This window comes from Aythya ferina (assembly GCF_964211825.1).
Source record: "Aythya ferina genome assembly, chromosome: 1".
Classification (NCBI taxonomy): Eukaryota; Metazoa; Chordata; class Aves; order Anseriformes; family Anatidae; genus Aythya; species Aythya ferina.
The window spans coordinates 166,500,973-166,516,885 of record NC_140296.1 but is presented as its reverse complement, the minus strand read 5'-3'; positions in this window follow the sequence as shown (position 1 = coordinate 166,516,885).

Below are 15,913 nucleotides of genomic sequence, written 5' to 3'. Positions count from 1 at the left end.
GTGGAGGAAATGACACTGTACAAGGTCATGTTGTTTCTGGACAAAGCATTTGTCACAGCTGCAGAATTGTTTTGTTTTGGATGAGAAGGGTTATATATATTTTTAATCAAATATTTAAGAAATTGTTCCCGATATGAATGTGTTCTAATGAACAATGTGTACCAATCTTTGCTAATGTTGACTGTCCCCACGACCTTGGGTAAATTATTACATCTCTTCATGCATATCCCCATCTATAAAGTGTCTTTCTTCTGGAGATGGAGTGAAGATTCATTAGCTAATGTTTACAAAGTGTTTTGACGACATAAATACTGTTATTACTTTAATGACTTTAAATTTAAAAAGATTAAGACGGCATGTTGCCCTTTGCATCCTATTCACCAACTGGGGAGTGCAGTAACCATCCCACAAATAAACGCATCATTCACATCAATCTTACACATAGCTGTTGTCAGCTGTTTCCTTTATATATGTACATGGTCATTGGCTGTCCAATGTCTGAAAGTGACTAATCTTTTATAGCAATTAATGGACATATTGTGTTCATTTTTACAAAAATTTTACACTGGAGAGGAAATATTTTTGCATGGAGCAAGTATTTGTTGCACCAAGCAACTACAGCATGATTTTTTTCTCAGTCAGGATTGATATATAATCTAAAGTCCCTCATTTCCCAAGCAAACAGCAGAATCTTATTTAGACCTGGGAGAACAATTAAAATGGCAAAAGATTGAAATATATGAATTTATTTTATGCTGAATCTCCAGAAGACATTGGCAGCTATGGTAGCTATGGTTATGTTGTTTCTGTGCTTCCAGACTAATATTCCCCAATGATGTACCTCTGTTTCTCATGCTGTGGTTTAATATGCTACAGGAGAACTCTCTAGCACTGCGAGGCAATAGAAGTCTTGATGAGAGCCATTGAGAAAGTGTAAATGCTCATAAAAGTCTGAAAATCCTACATACTGCTGAACCTCAGATTTCCACCAACTCTTAGTGTACTTTAACATTGCTTTGATTTATATCTTGATGTACAGTTCCCATGCTAATGTTAAATAAGTGTAGAGTTATTGTTCAGGACTCCATTTCTTCCATTTTTTTTATATTGACGTTGTTTCCACTGTGAGCAAGGGAAGGTTACGGGGAAATATGGGGAACAACTGCTGGGTGTCTGGCATGGCATGAAATCTGCCATGAAGAACTGGATGTCGCTACTTACCTTCACCAGGAAGGATTGCCAGGAAGGAAGACCAGGAAAACCATGAGTACAAGACCAAAACTGAAGAGACAGGTTTTTTGGTTTTGCTGCCATCTAGCAGAAGATAGACAGTCTGACACACACACACACAATGGGACAGAGAAGCAAAGTTGATTCCTGGAATAGGTGGGGGATAATAATGTGGGTTTGGGCTGAGGTCTGAGATGGATTTTTTGGCCTAAGGGCTCCGTGTCTTGCTAGGTGACTGCTAAAAGGCGGCTTGGTTTTGGAAGAGGAGGCTGCTTTTCCCTGATGCTTGTGTTTACTTGCCTTAAGAGGCAAAGGGGCCCTCAAGTGCAGGACCAGATGGCACTCACCCCACTGGAGGAGTGAACCAGGCTGCTGCCCCATCAGTCCAGCTAAGCTGAAGGAGATATGCAGACACAGATAAAGAGACCAAGAAGAATTCAGATATACCCTCTGAAGACAAACCCTCCCAGCAAAGGCCCTGTCTCTTCTGTCCAGGCATGCAGAGCACACACCATTCCCACCTTTACCATAGTCTTCACGGGCAGCTGTGACAGAGTTGCCTTATGTCAGTTTGTCTGCTGAGGGGCCTGGCAGTCTCTTGTTCTAACTAAGGATGCTCCTCCATAGCCTTTTGAAGCGTAGAGAGAGAGTGAATGCATTTCACTATACACCCCTGATCCGAATCAGATGACAGAAACCAAAATACCAGCCCTTTGTTGAGCCTGGTCCTTAGAGGCTTTTCTCACATCTTGACCCCACATTATTTTTTTTCAAGTACACCTACGGGTTTCTTTCTGCTGCAGGTACATCTGTGGGGAAAAAATCAAGCCCATTAGCCTTTCTCCTGGATTTCTGGGGAAAGGAAAGCACTCCTCATGTGTGCAGAACGCATTTAAAAATAATCAATTACTATTGAGTTACCTTGGACCAGGTTTGGTCAAAGCTCATACTAACAAATGTTAGCTTCTAAAGCATTTTGAGCAAGTCATTAGGTGACTCTCAGTTTATACCACTTTATTATCTGAATGATCATGAAGAAAGCTTAGTTATGTAATGACCATGTTAGGCTTCTAAACGAGTTTCCTTTCCTGTAATCATTAATCCTCCCGCTTCCCTCGTTCTTGCAATCTCATTTTCTCCTGCAGTATACGCTCCTCTCACAGAGGTAGATAACTAGATCTTGCAGACAGTCATTTATGGTCTCTGTTCATTAGTTCACAGGCAAAGGAAGCTAAGCAGACTCTACTCTGACTTCCCTTTTGTTCACTGGAAACTGAACATTTATCATGGTTTTGTTGCTGAAGGAAAGTTCAATTCCTAACGTAACACAGGCTAGAAATTCACAGAAAGATAAATGCTTCAGGTTTAGGAACAACTGAGCTCACATGTATTCTCAGGGGAAGGGAAAAAATGCTAAACATGAACTGAGGTTATTGCAATGTGCCTATGAAGCCAACATTCATTATGAGGGTCATAGAATCACAGACTCAGAGTGGTTTGGGTTGGAAGGGACCTTAAATACCACCCAGTTCCAGCCCCTGCCTTTGCAGGGACACCTCCCACCAGAGCAGGTTGTCCAAAGCCCCATCCAGCCTGGCCTTGAACACCTCCAGGGATGGAGCATCCACAGCTGCTCTGAGCACCCTGTGCCAGGGCCTCACTGCCCTCTGAGGGAAGAATTTCCTCCTAATGTCTAATCTAAATCTACCCTCTTCCAGTTTAAAACCATTCCCCCTTGTCCTATCATTATCTGCCTGTTGCTCTCCATCTTTTTTATAAGACCCCTTTAAGTACTGAAAGGCTGCAGGGAGGTCTTCCCAGAGCTTTGTCTTCTCCAGGCTGATGTAGGATGTTGTAGCTATGCTCAAACTAAGGATTAACCAGATCCCCCAGACTGAAAGTTAGGCTTTAGCGGAAACTGAGCTAGGTATAAGATGCAGGAATACACGGACAAATCACCCAGGTAACTGTAAGTCTACTCAGTAGTGGTGCTCATTGCATGATCAAATGCTCTTTTCTTTTTTGCTTTTTTTTTTTTTTTTTTTCCAGATCAGATTAGACCAAGGTGTTTTGTTTGTTTGTTCTAAAGGTAAAGTAAGAAGTTCTAGTTCAGCACCTCCAGAACCACAGTGCTTGTCAGAGTCCAGTTCATCAGGATGTCATTTACCAGGGCCACCAACACTGGTGGGTTACACATCACCACGTGAACATCTCCCTTCAGACTGACAGGGTGATGGGCTGGAGGAAGGTAGCTGCGGAAGGAGGGTGTCCAAGACACCACCATGGCCCATCAGGATGTGTGAGGTTACTGGAAGAAAATACCTGGGTGCCATGGGACACAAAACTGGGGATGCTGGGTTCACGGGAAGGAACTCACTGCCCCTCCTCTTAGTGCCCCTTTAATTTGCAGTAGGGTCATTCTTAAAACACGGTTTTATTGCACAAACCTGCTTCAACTATTTGTTTCATCAAGTCCAGTAAATCAGAGAGGAATGGTGTCTCTGCTCAGATGCGCACCAGTAACCTTCCCTGAAGTGCTCTCTGCATCTCATGTGGTGCCTGCAGCACAGTGACACAGCTGCCTGCTGTCTTACATGGGACTCGGTGGCCGTGAGATGTACCTTGACCAAAGGGCAAAAATTAAGGGATTCTGGCTAGTATGATTTATGCTCTGCAATAACTGGTGGGTATTACAAAATCATTTGTGCGCTGACTCCAGAATTTATGTGCCCTGTACGTCCCACTAATTCACACTCCACCTATTGTTCTCATCTTTGTTGGGCTGTGACTGCTCACAGAGACATCCCACTCCATCCTAGCAGAACTTCATGGTTAGCCTCTGCACCTTTCTCTTCGTAATTAGAAGAAAAACATTCATTAACGCTTAGGTAAAATAAATGACTTTAGCCAAGAGGGAGAATGAAATCATAATTTAAGCTTTAAAAATATAGCTTTCAAAATATGCTGTAACACCCAAGTAATTGTTTTAAGTCCAGTAAAGTTAAACCACATAGAGTTAAGTTTGTAAATACATGCAGGTCTTATGCTGCATGAATGTGCAGTTAAGCCACCCAAACAACACTGTCATGGCAGTACAATTATGATTGAAAAACAGATTAGAATAAATTGATTTTTGCATCAACCTACTTTTGCATTTGCAATCATTTCAGCCTTTCTAAAGTCCACCTCAGTGTGTGTTTCCTTTATAGACTGGGAATTCCTGGGAGCTACAGGAATTCCCTGCTAACATTCCTGTTTTATTCTCCCCAAATCAAGACTGGTTGAATTAGGGATATTTTGCAGTGAGAGAGTTGCTATCCAAGCATTCCCTCCAAAAGCAAAGGCTGTAAAACTAGATGTCAATCAGATTCAAAGAAGATAGATTTATGTACATGCTCTTTATATTATTCTGACTTACTGCTTCTTCCTATACTAAATCACTGAGTGCCCTGTAAGCGCTTTCTGTGATAATTTACTTACAGTTTGTTTAGTGGCTGGAGCTGAGCTCATCTATGCCCACACAGTCTTTTTAAGTGTAGGATTTTATTAGTAAACCTCTGAGTATACTGCAACTTGAATTACATTTTCAGGCCAGGAAATGTGTTTTCAGATGTGTGTATCAGGTCATGGGGCTCTTTTCCAGTACAGGATGCTTTTTACACAAGCAGTAAATGCAGTTAATTAGAGGAGACCCAGGGCTGTGTCTGTCCTTCTGTAAAAAATATATGGTGTTGCCAAAAAAGGAGTTTGTCCAACCAACACAGAGATAGCTAACGCATGGTTACTAAAATCCAATATTGGGTGACAGATTTATGGGCTACTGATAAGTGACCAAAAGCACAAAATAGTGAAGTTCCCTAAACCACTGGTGTCTGTGTCATAAATGCTTCTGCATCTTTTGACATACATTGCTAGTATTCATTCTCTGTTCAGTATGTCTTATTCATTCCTTTTAACATAATGTATTTTTCACAGAGGAGGAAAAGATGGATTTTTCCTATGTCCTCTCTGTAAGATTTTGCTTCCTCATTCACGCCAACAGTTCTTTATGTGCAAATAACAGAGTGGACAGTTTTGCTTCCAGCAGTGATTTACAGGTTCAGCAGATGTCAGCTAGGCATATTAATGGAGCGATGCCACACAAACTGCAGCTTTTGAGCACGATGTTACCCACACTCACGCTATTTAGTCTGTTGCACGGAGGCTGATAGCTTTGTGGAAGAAGTATCAACAGCTACTGAGGGAAATGCTGTCTCAAAATTCCCCAAAGCTGAAAGCTTTTTAAAAACATATAGAGAGAATCTAAAATTCTGCAGAAAACATGAAGGATGGCATATTTCTCTCCAAGATGGAAACCAAGAGAATAAATAGAAATGATTGTCTATGCCCCCCTGCTGTTGAGGTATTTCCACTCTCAATCTGTGGCTGCTTGGAAAAGCTCCTGTCTGGGTAGAACCAAAATAAACGTAAGCAAATCTGAAAGAAATGTCAAGATAGTGTCATCTATGTTAATCAAACTGTTTATTCAGCAAGTATAAAAACACTCTGTGATTTTAGCATGCATAGATTTAGTTTGTGGTACAACAAAGATGCTCAGTGCTCTTTGGAATACAAGTGCCACATGATGATAACTCTCTAATGCTGGGGAAAAGAGCAGGGGTACTAGATGATGGAGAATGGCATTATTTGGGCATCATAGCCTGAAAAAAAAATACATATACCTGCTATAATGGGGGAAAATGAGGAGTACTGGTAGATTGGCTGGACCCAGGGGCTTGTTTTGTTCACGTGGATGGCTGAAATGGAACTAAAAGTGTTTCTTGCTCAGCCATGTAATTGGTATTTGCTTAGAAATTAGCAATCTATTCATGCGGACAAAGCTTTGCAGAACTTGAGCAAGTCAGTACTTCTTGAGTAAAGGATGCTCCCACTTGCCTGTCCTCTGAGATTCCCATTATTCAGGGTATCTTGGGCTCTCTACAAACTGTAGGTTTCTTACAGACAAAATAATATATATGCTTTTTTTTTTTTAATTATTATTATTTTTTATTTTTCTAATGTTTTATCTGAAGATTGTGTTGGTAAGCTGAACCAGCTGGAAGTGCACTAAGAACTGTGACAGAATGGTGTTGAACAGACAATAAGGAACACCACCAGTTGTGCTGTTAAAGCTCTTGGAGACCATATCAGTTCTACCTCCACATTTCTTTTCCTGTAAAATATATCAGTCCCTGCATTGTCAAATAGTAGTTATATAAGGTAGTGGAATTTCTCTGACTGTTTTAGCTAGAAAGCCCATTTAGCACTTTTCTCAGCTCTTCAGATACAGTATGTTTGGTATGAATGTATAATATGATTTTCCTGGCCACAGTAGATAGGGTTTGGGGCATGGCAGTGATGTGTTCACAGCAAATTGTTGCTAAGCAGATATGCTGCTTAGTTTCATACCATACCAACTGAAATATTTTCCATGTGTAGGGCTTCCCTTTCAGATGTGCATTTTGATGGTTTGTATTCAGAGGGTATGGACATGGAGTCACCCTGAGCTTTATTTGATTCCTGGACAAAAATATAGATAGGACAGAATTTCAATGAGATAAATGCAGTGAAAAGAATACAATGTGAAAAAAACTTACTGTGGGCATTCAAAAATGTCTTGTAATGCAACACCTCAGCCTAACTAGTGTACTACCAAGATATTTTTCTCAGGCATTAGTTTTCTCAGCATCTCCAGATAAACCCCTTGTTCTGAATTTGTTTATACAAGTCAGTCCTGTTCTCCTCTTTTATTCTACTTTTTCTCCAGAAGTACAAAGATAAATCCTGTTTACCTCACTTCCTTAACTGAACTGTGCCAAATTACTGATGCAACTCCATTAACTTCAGCGCAGTCTCATACAGGATTAGTGGCACTGATCACCAGTTCTTAAGAGAAATGTGTCCATTTAATCAGACCAAATTAACAAGCTGCACAAACAAGACTTTTCCTTACCTTGAGGTCCACTTCCCCCAAAATGTCATGAAGTGGCTTAGGTACTCACAGATGCTTAAGTGCCCTCAGTGGTGTGAGTGATAGCCTCAGAAAATTGAAAGGCTCAGAAAGCAAAGATCAAAGCAAACTCATTTTATAGCTTTGCTCTCCGTGCAACAAATTCCCTCTCTGTAGTATGTCATAATACAAATTCTGATGTCTTTTAAGTGAGATTTAATCCAGGTCCCAAGTGGGATATTTTGTCTGCATATGGCATGATGGATGTTCCATATGAGTGACTCACTCATCCCCAAAATCTCCTGGAACTGTGTCACTATGCAACAGGATATTCACTGAAAAATCTGTTCCTGACCAACAAACCAAAATTGTACTGTCGAGTTACAGGCTCATAAAAATAGGAGGTGACTGTGGTAAGGTTGAATGGTGAAACTATTAAATGGAAAGCTTAAAAATGACCTCCACCATTTTATACGTAGGTATACATCAACATTTTACTCATGATGTAACTTTTACTATCTTGAAAGCAAGCACAAAAAAGATTTAACTCCTTTTTTAAACAGAAATCACAAATGTGATTCATGTATTTAAGTTAATTGATGGATTTCTGCTGATATACAAAGGAGTTCATCTAAACTAAGCTCCACCATACTGCAATAAGGACTCAATTAAAATGAGTCAGAAAAGCTTCTAAGAGCAGACTGGCACAAAGGCACAAAGTCATTTGATTCCTTAAAAAGCACCTATCTAGCATACAAACACTCTTCTGGAGAGTGCACTGTGTGGAGCAGCCCTTTGTTACCAGAGGGACAGGACTGAAAATGCCTTTAATTTTCCTGTCTTCTCCATTGATTTTCTCAAAAACTTCTGCAATGAGGGTAACTCCTTCTCCTCCCATCCAGGTGCTCCTCTCCATTTGCTGTTTCTTAGTATTGTTGATTTCTATATGCCAAAATAGGACAAGAAAACAGTGATATTTCCTATAGCAGAATTATTGGTCCATTTCCCATTTAGTCCCCATCTCAGAGGCTGTGACATGACATGGGAGACAAGCTTCTTGCCCCCTCAGCAGGCCAAGAAGGGTGGGTAGTCCTAGAGTAACTTCTCTCTTTGAAATAAGGTGGACATGGGAGGGCACTTGTGTCTCGGAGGGCTATGCATGAAGCACAGCACCACCTTCCAGTTTATGGATTTGCTTCCAATTGTAACATCTTTGCTATTTTATCATATTTATTGAGGGTGCCTGTCTGATTTTCAGTTTGGGGAAGGATGAGACCCATCAGGATACGTCATAATGTAGAGATACAGCAGGAAAACACCAGAAGAGCCCAGATGTTCATATGATGGACTGTTTTTTGGGAATCCAGGATGTCTGTCAAGAAGGTTTTCAAGCTCAGTTAATGTAAACAGGCAGAGGCAGCACTGTCTCCAGCTGTTGTCCAATGCTCTATGAATGAAAAAGCTGTGCCAGTTATTGCAATTCCGTAGAAGACCAGGTGAACTGTTTCAGGGGACTGTCATGAAAGAACGTCATCATGCAATACTCATTAATTGACTGCTTGGATTTGCTGATGTTGCTCATTCTCTGAAGAACTGCTTCCAAAAACCTGTGATCATCTTGCTGTTGCTTCACATTTTCCTAGGTTTAAATGGCAATGACCTAGCTTTCATTCTGCTTCAGCTGCAGTTGACTTCCTGGCTGGCTGTTGTTATTGCAAAGACTCCTGAATTGCTTTTATTATTCCCCTCCACAACATCAGTTTTAGTTTAGCATCTCGTCCTCCAAAGTGCTTTCAATATCTTTTTTTTTCTCTCATATACATTTTCAATCTGCTGTAAACAAGCTATATTGCTGGCGAGAAGAAATGAAACAGCTTAGAAGGATAGGAAGGACATACAAAAACATATAAATACCCAGCAGAACAGAGCTTGAGTATCTTCTGCTGTGCTTAAGCAGGTATTTGCACTTCTGGTGTGGTAATTAGGCACTTCAGTGTTGGGCTGTTGAAGCTCACATGCAAACTTCCTATAATATCTCTTCCCGATAAGATTAAAAAAATAATCCATTAATTCTAGCAAATGTTAGATATATCCTGAATCTCTTTGCTAAAAGGGAGCTTTAGCCAGATGTGACTGAGCACAATTCTCCTCGCACCCCAGGGCCCCTTGGGGCTGCCACTCAGTGAGGACTAGTGGCTGCTGCCATCATCCTAGGAAAGGTGCTGTGTGCGTATGACGCAGGGAGTGACCACATCTCTGGTTGGAAAGAGGTTTAATATAGCTCACTGTGCTGTTTGCCAGTCCTCTGTTTGATGTACTACTGAAAAAGGAAAGTTCTTTTTATTCCTATTTGGTTGTAGCTGATCTTGGTCAGGTCCTCTTTGGCCAAGGAGAGGCCCAGGACAAGCCACGAGTGGTCTATCTCCCTCCTAATTACAGGCTTTACCCTTTGGTCTAGCACAGGAACAGCAGCAATTAGTGCACAGAAATGCCAGTAGCTGGATGTGAACATGCAGTCAGTTTACAAGGTGATATGTTAAAGCTGATTCAAGCCTGTACACAATCTCTTTCTCATTATGGAGGTGTAATTAATCACTTTGTCTCATTATCACACTATTGGATTAAACACAGTCAGTTTAACCTTCCCCTGTACCTTGGAATCTACTCTGGCACAACAGAAGCCAATTTCCTTTGGAAAATGTGATTGAGTTTCTGCATCTGCATGGACATGGTTCTGCAGAGATCTTCTAGTATTAAGCTGACTTCAGCCTTTCCATTAACGACCTAAACTAGAAGAGCATGTTAAAGTTATTGCCTTCGTCCCTTCCCCAATAGCAAATCAAGCTGTCAGGGCCCTGAGAGCATCCATCCCCTTCCAGACATCTCGTTGGCTAAGCTGAGGAGCTTAGCTGCCTGACTCACAGGCCAGCTCCTTTGTTGATAAGAGCAAGAAAAAAAGCTAAAAGCCAGGGCCTGCCCTTCCTCTCCCTTGGGAGCTGCTTTTCAGCTGCGGCTTTGCCACTGGCCCCACCTGGGCTGCATCACAGCTGGGGAGCAGCTATGAAAGAAGCTTCACTGAGGGGTTAATGGGTAGCCCTGAAAGCCACAATCTGGAATAGCTCCAAACTCTTTAGCCCTGTGTTTTATTCTAGCAAATCAAGATTTACTGAGTCACTGGACTTGACATTGCCTTCCTGCTTGTCAATTCATTGCACATAAGTCTTGAGCCCATTACCCAATTTCTGGGCTGAACGCAAGGTACAATCTGGGCTGACCCTTCGCCTCCCTCCCAGATACCACAAACCAGTAACACAGCAGTTTGCATACTACCCAGTATCCATCATTTATAGCTGGATCAGAAACAAGAAAGTGAGTAGCTGTCTCCTCTAAATTTCACCTATTAGGAAAAGTTTTGAAATTAGGAGAAATTAGGAGATATTTCTTCTCAGGAAGAGTGATGAGGCTTTGGAACGAGTTGCCCAGGGAGCTGGTGGAGTCACCATCCCTGGGGGTGCTCAAGGAAAGGTTGGACGTGGTGCTTAGGGACATGGTTTTGTGGGTGACATTGGTGGTAGGGGGATGGTTGGGCCAGATGATCTTGGAGGTCTTTTCCAACCTTAATGATTCTGGGATTCTGTGCCAGAAAGGTCAGGGATACAGTGATGCCCTGCTGCAGCCTCACCCTGCAGTGGTGCTGAGCCTCTGAGCCCTGTGCCAGCTGGGTGCCATAGAGGAGCCAAGGTTGCAAGTGAGTGCTTTGAGCCAGAGAGACTTCCCAACAGCTCTGAGCAAGGAGGGACAGTGCCATGCTGTCAGGCACGTCAGGGAAGCAGGCACCCTGAGCTGCATGTAGCAGGAGCAAAGGCAGAAGAATCTGAGTTGTGGATCTCCTCTAGGAAAGAACCTCCTCTAAGAAAGACATTCTGCTTCCCTTGCCCTGATAGAAGATGGTTTAAGAGGTAGGAGCTGGTGCTGAGAAAAGACAACAGTGCTAAATAGAGACAGTTTGCAGAGCTAAAGGCAGAGGACAGGCTGCACCACGTTAGGTGGAAGACACATGACTTGGCCTGGTCTGTTCCGAACTGCCTACACCTTACAAAATGGTATCATGTTTCTGGAGATAGAGAACCAAGAGTTTCTTCTCCCCAGATGACCTTGGGAGCAGTGTAGCGCCAAGAGCTGTGCAAGCACCGTCAGTGTGCCTCAAAATGTAGACGGATTGGGGTCTGTGTCTTGCACGAAACCTCACAGCTCTGCTGCAGTTATTGCAGATGCATCAGTGTGCACCATCGGGGGCTGGACCAGCCTTTCTGTCTGCTTTAATCCATTCCATCATTTTAACTTCCTAAAATGCTAAAATAGCTTTTTGTTTGTTTGTTGTTGTAGGGCTTGGAGAGGTCTATTTTTGCTAATCAGCTGCCCCCTGTTGACTGATTCCAACACTATTTTAATGGGCCTGAGTGCAGCCCCATACCTCCACACGCAGAGAGATCTCAAGGACCAACTTCTGCTTCTTGTTATTTCATCTCTGCTTTTTCCTTTTAATTTTGCCATGAAGAATTCCTCCTTGAAAATTAAAAAGGGGAAATAAGTATGACCTGTTTTTGCATGGAATTACAGAAATCTCATTTTTGTACGCAAAATTATAACCCAGACCAAGATTTCCTGGGCTTTGACAGACTTAAAAGGTTTATGAACCTCCGGGATTTGTTTTGCTCTCCGTAATTAAACTAGCCCCATCCTGAGAAAGTCAAAGGGAGGCTACAGTCATGTTTGCCTAGCATAGTAAGTGGCAGGGACTTTGCTATACAAATGCTGACAGGCTGGTACTTTCTTTCTGCCCTCTGGTTTCTCCCAGAGATAACAACTCACTAGGATCATGCAAGACTTTGCAGCTTGTACTAGCTTGAAGAAATATCTGGAGAGACTTCTGGGGGAGGAGGGAGGCTGGCGCCTGAGCGAATCCTTTTATTCTCTGCAGAGACTCCTGGAGCCCAGCCGTAGTTGCTCTGGCAGGGCACCGCGTAGTTATCTGATTATAGTAAAATATATTCCCTGACTGCATCTGAAATGTTCTTTCCTCTTTAATTGTATGTGCTGGGAAGACTGAAAAAGCTTTTGCTCCCTCAGCCTTTTGAAATAATGTTTTATCTAATGCATTTTGAAGTATTTTTGTGAATGTCTTGTAGACATAATGGGCTCCAATCTATGTGATTTCAGCCTCACACATGTGAAGAGGAGTCTTAAATTAAAAATCAATAGCACGTAATGGTCAGACAGCAAGAGAAGGTCAGTCCAAGACCATCAGGCTTGTACTGTGGTAGCACAAGGGCAGGTTTTGATGCTCCACCAGGCTAGCAGGCTTTGACATGTCCTTAGGGACAGCCTCTAATAATGTGAGGACCCAACCAAGGCTGAGCAGAAAAGCTCTAAATCATTTTCAAATCAGTGAATGTGCTTGTCTGCCTGTTTCTTAAAGCCTGCTCAACAAGGCTGCCCATGTCCTCTCTCCAGCCTCACGTCTCTCCTCCCTTTCCCCCTCCATATCACCTCCACAAGCTAGGGCTTGTGAGGCAACGTGGTGTTCCTGGCTGATTATAATCGTTCTGCTTTTAGAGAAGTCAAAGACTGATTTGCTCAAGGTCACGTAGTAGATGATGAGCAGAAATAAGCTCAGAATCAGGAGACAGATCCTCCTCCCCTTCAAGCCAACATAAATCAAGAGCAAGTCCACTGGAGCCACTGGCATTGCACTAATATAAGGAGCCAGGAGAAATGTTTGACACTTAGGCCTAAAGTGTCTGCAGAGACATTTTTCAACATCTTCCAAAGGTCCCAGTTTCAGTGTGGCTGCAGCAACAACAGGAACCCATAGTGTAGGTCAGGGAACAGTGGTTTGTTTTATCTCGCCCCTTGGCAGCTCCCCCCTCAGGGCTGTGCAAGGTGGGAGCAATATCACAGGCCCCAGTAATGTTACAGTTCTGGGAATAGGAGGAAAAAGACACTTACATAAAAACACAGAACTTGCACTTACTTGGGAAGAAAATTAGCCTCATTTATCTCCTCTTACATTCACTCTGACCAGAGGTTCAGGATCTTTGTTATGTTCATTAAATTGCCTGTGCTTTTCAGGCACACAAGGATGCTTTCAGCACAAACTAGTTGTTAGCAGTTAATTGAGATTGTAAAGGGGTGTAGGGTTATTAAATCACATATTGGTTGCCTATTAGTGAGATACAGGAACTGTATCAGCATTAACGAACAGACTAGCAAAATAAGGGAGGTGGTTCCTTCTAGACAATTTAATGCTGTGCAGTAAAATCTTTATTCCTTTATCTTTTATTCTAGTCTTTAAATATTTTTCAGTTTCCTCCTGAAATATTAAAACCTATTCCAAATTTAACTATTTCAGCTGGTGTTGCAAGTCTGTACCATGTTGCAGTATTTCACATGTATTGCAGATGGGTCTGATTCTCCTACAGGGTTTCTACTAACACATTGCATCTAGAGGGTAAGTCTGTAAACTGTGGGTTTGCAGCCATCATTTTTGAAATTAGAAAGCAACTTCTGAAAAAAAAAGTTTTGTGCTCCCCTCCCACCCAAATGTGGAATATCATCTATTAAATTAAACTGCTGACCCATCCAGGGTGAGAAATACCCAGCCAGAGATGAGGGAAAGGCATAAAGTCTGGCATCTTGCATTCTCCTGCAGGATGAAAATAAGAACTTTGTTTATCTGGAGAATGGAGGAGTCCCAAGCTCTGACTGTGGCAGATCCTGCTGGCCCTGACTTTCCCTGGGAGGTCCTGCAGTATCAGATTTGGACATCACAGCATTTTGCCAAGAGGCAAGGCAGGCTTTTGCCCACTCACCAGCAGAGTTGTTGTGCCCTCCTAGGGGAGCAGGGGAAGGCCCGAGGCTTTTGGAGCCTGAGCTGGTGCTGACTGATACCATGAGAACACGCTTCAACCCCTCAGGAGGTCTTGGAGAAAGCCCTTGAAAAATAGACTAAATTTTCATCACGTTTCTGTTGCAGTCAATGAATTTGGAAAGAATCTGGATGATAATTCTTGAGGCCAGAGGGATCTTCTCAGAGGATTACGGTCAGCACAGTGAAGCCCCACTCACTCTCTCTGCCTAGCTGGCACACAGCTGCTTTGCAGACTTCCCTGTGGCTTTCTGCCCCCAAATGCCACAGCACACACACTTGCAAGAGGTCTCTGATGTAACCCCTGTCTTGGAAATCAGCCCCAGGGTAACCTCTGTAATTTTCCTCAGGACCTGCCTTTGTTAGATCCTTCCCATGCGGCACAGTGCCTAGTGGGTGGGTTTTATTGCTCTGGGTCTCCTACTCCATCAGGATGCTCAGTTACCTCTCCCACATTACCCAAATGAGGAGTGGTTAGGCCCTGGGGCTTCGCAGGGGTTTATGGCTGCCCGAGATCAAAGCCGTGTTTGCTGGCAGCGTTTAACACCTTCCAGCACCATGGGATTATTTCTGTCTCCCAGCTGGTCCTGGCTGCCCAGCCCAGGCTGTGGAGCAGTAAGACTTCCGCAGTGCCACCACTTTTAATTTTCCCTTTTTATAGAGAACTAAATCAGAGGGTGTTTAATGTTCCCCTCTAATTATTCTTTACTTCAGAAGGGAGTATTAAAAGCACGCCAATGAAGACGGGAACTACTCGAAGCTACAGCGCTGCTCTTTCCCAAGAAAACTGCAGCCATGGCACTGCTAGAGAAGCTGGAGCTGGGTTAGGGTTTGTTAGCACTCCTCATACCATAATCTTATTAAAATTACAATCTTTCCTGTCAGTGGAAAGGGAAAAGTTACTATTGGTGAAGTCACAGGTCAAAAATAAAACAAACAATATCAAGTGAGCTGCTGAGTTTTCATTTTAGAAATGACTCTTGAGGAACTCAGCCAGTCATAACTCAGGCATCTTGAAGCCATTTCTTGGTGATGCAGGATGTTAACTCACATCTCTTTAAATACAGAGGGAACAGGGCAGTGAGGGACTTGCTGAAATCAGCAGTGAAACCGCCAGTGATTTTAACAGGCACAAATTTAGTTTTGGGTCAAGCTGTGTCTTGTGTGCATGGTGGAGATTAAATTCCAACAGATTTAAAGGAAAGGATGCTGAACAGATACCACAGTGTTCACAAATATCAAAGCCTGCAGAGCTCAGGAGGGCCCAGGTGCATGTGACACGGTACAGAGGACTATGATACCCGGTCCCTGTTCAGCTTTTTCATGTCGTGGACTTGACAGAGAGGCCACGGGTGAGCGTGGCCCTGTCTTCCCTCTGCCATGTGCCTACGCAGGCCTTTGCAGACTATAGGCCACAAACTTAACACAGCAGCCCTGTCCCCAGCCACCTCAGCTCATGCAGCCCCACGAGCTAAACTCTTTTTTGTTTTTTTTAAAAGCAGTTTGTGGTCCATGAGCATGCACAAGCAGACCACAGCTTTCACCCATGGGACAATGGGCCTGCGTCAGGGCCTGCCTTGCTCCTCAGTGCCTGAGGCCCCGCAGTCAGGCAGGCATTGCTGCCATCCTGTGGAGACCTGGGGCCGAGGGATGGCAGTGGTGCCCTGGGCAGCCCCAGGGTGCTGGTGGTGGGGCAGGATCCCTGGTGAACAGTGCCCAGGCTCATGCCCCTACCCACAGCCCAGTGCCAGGCCCTCCTGCTTCTG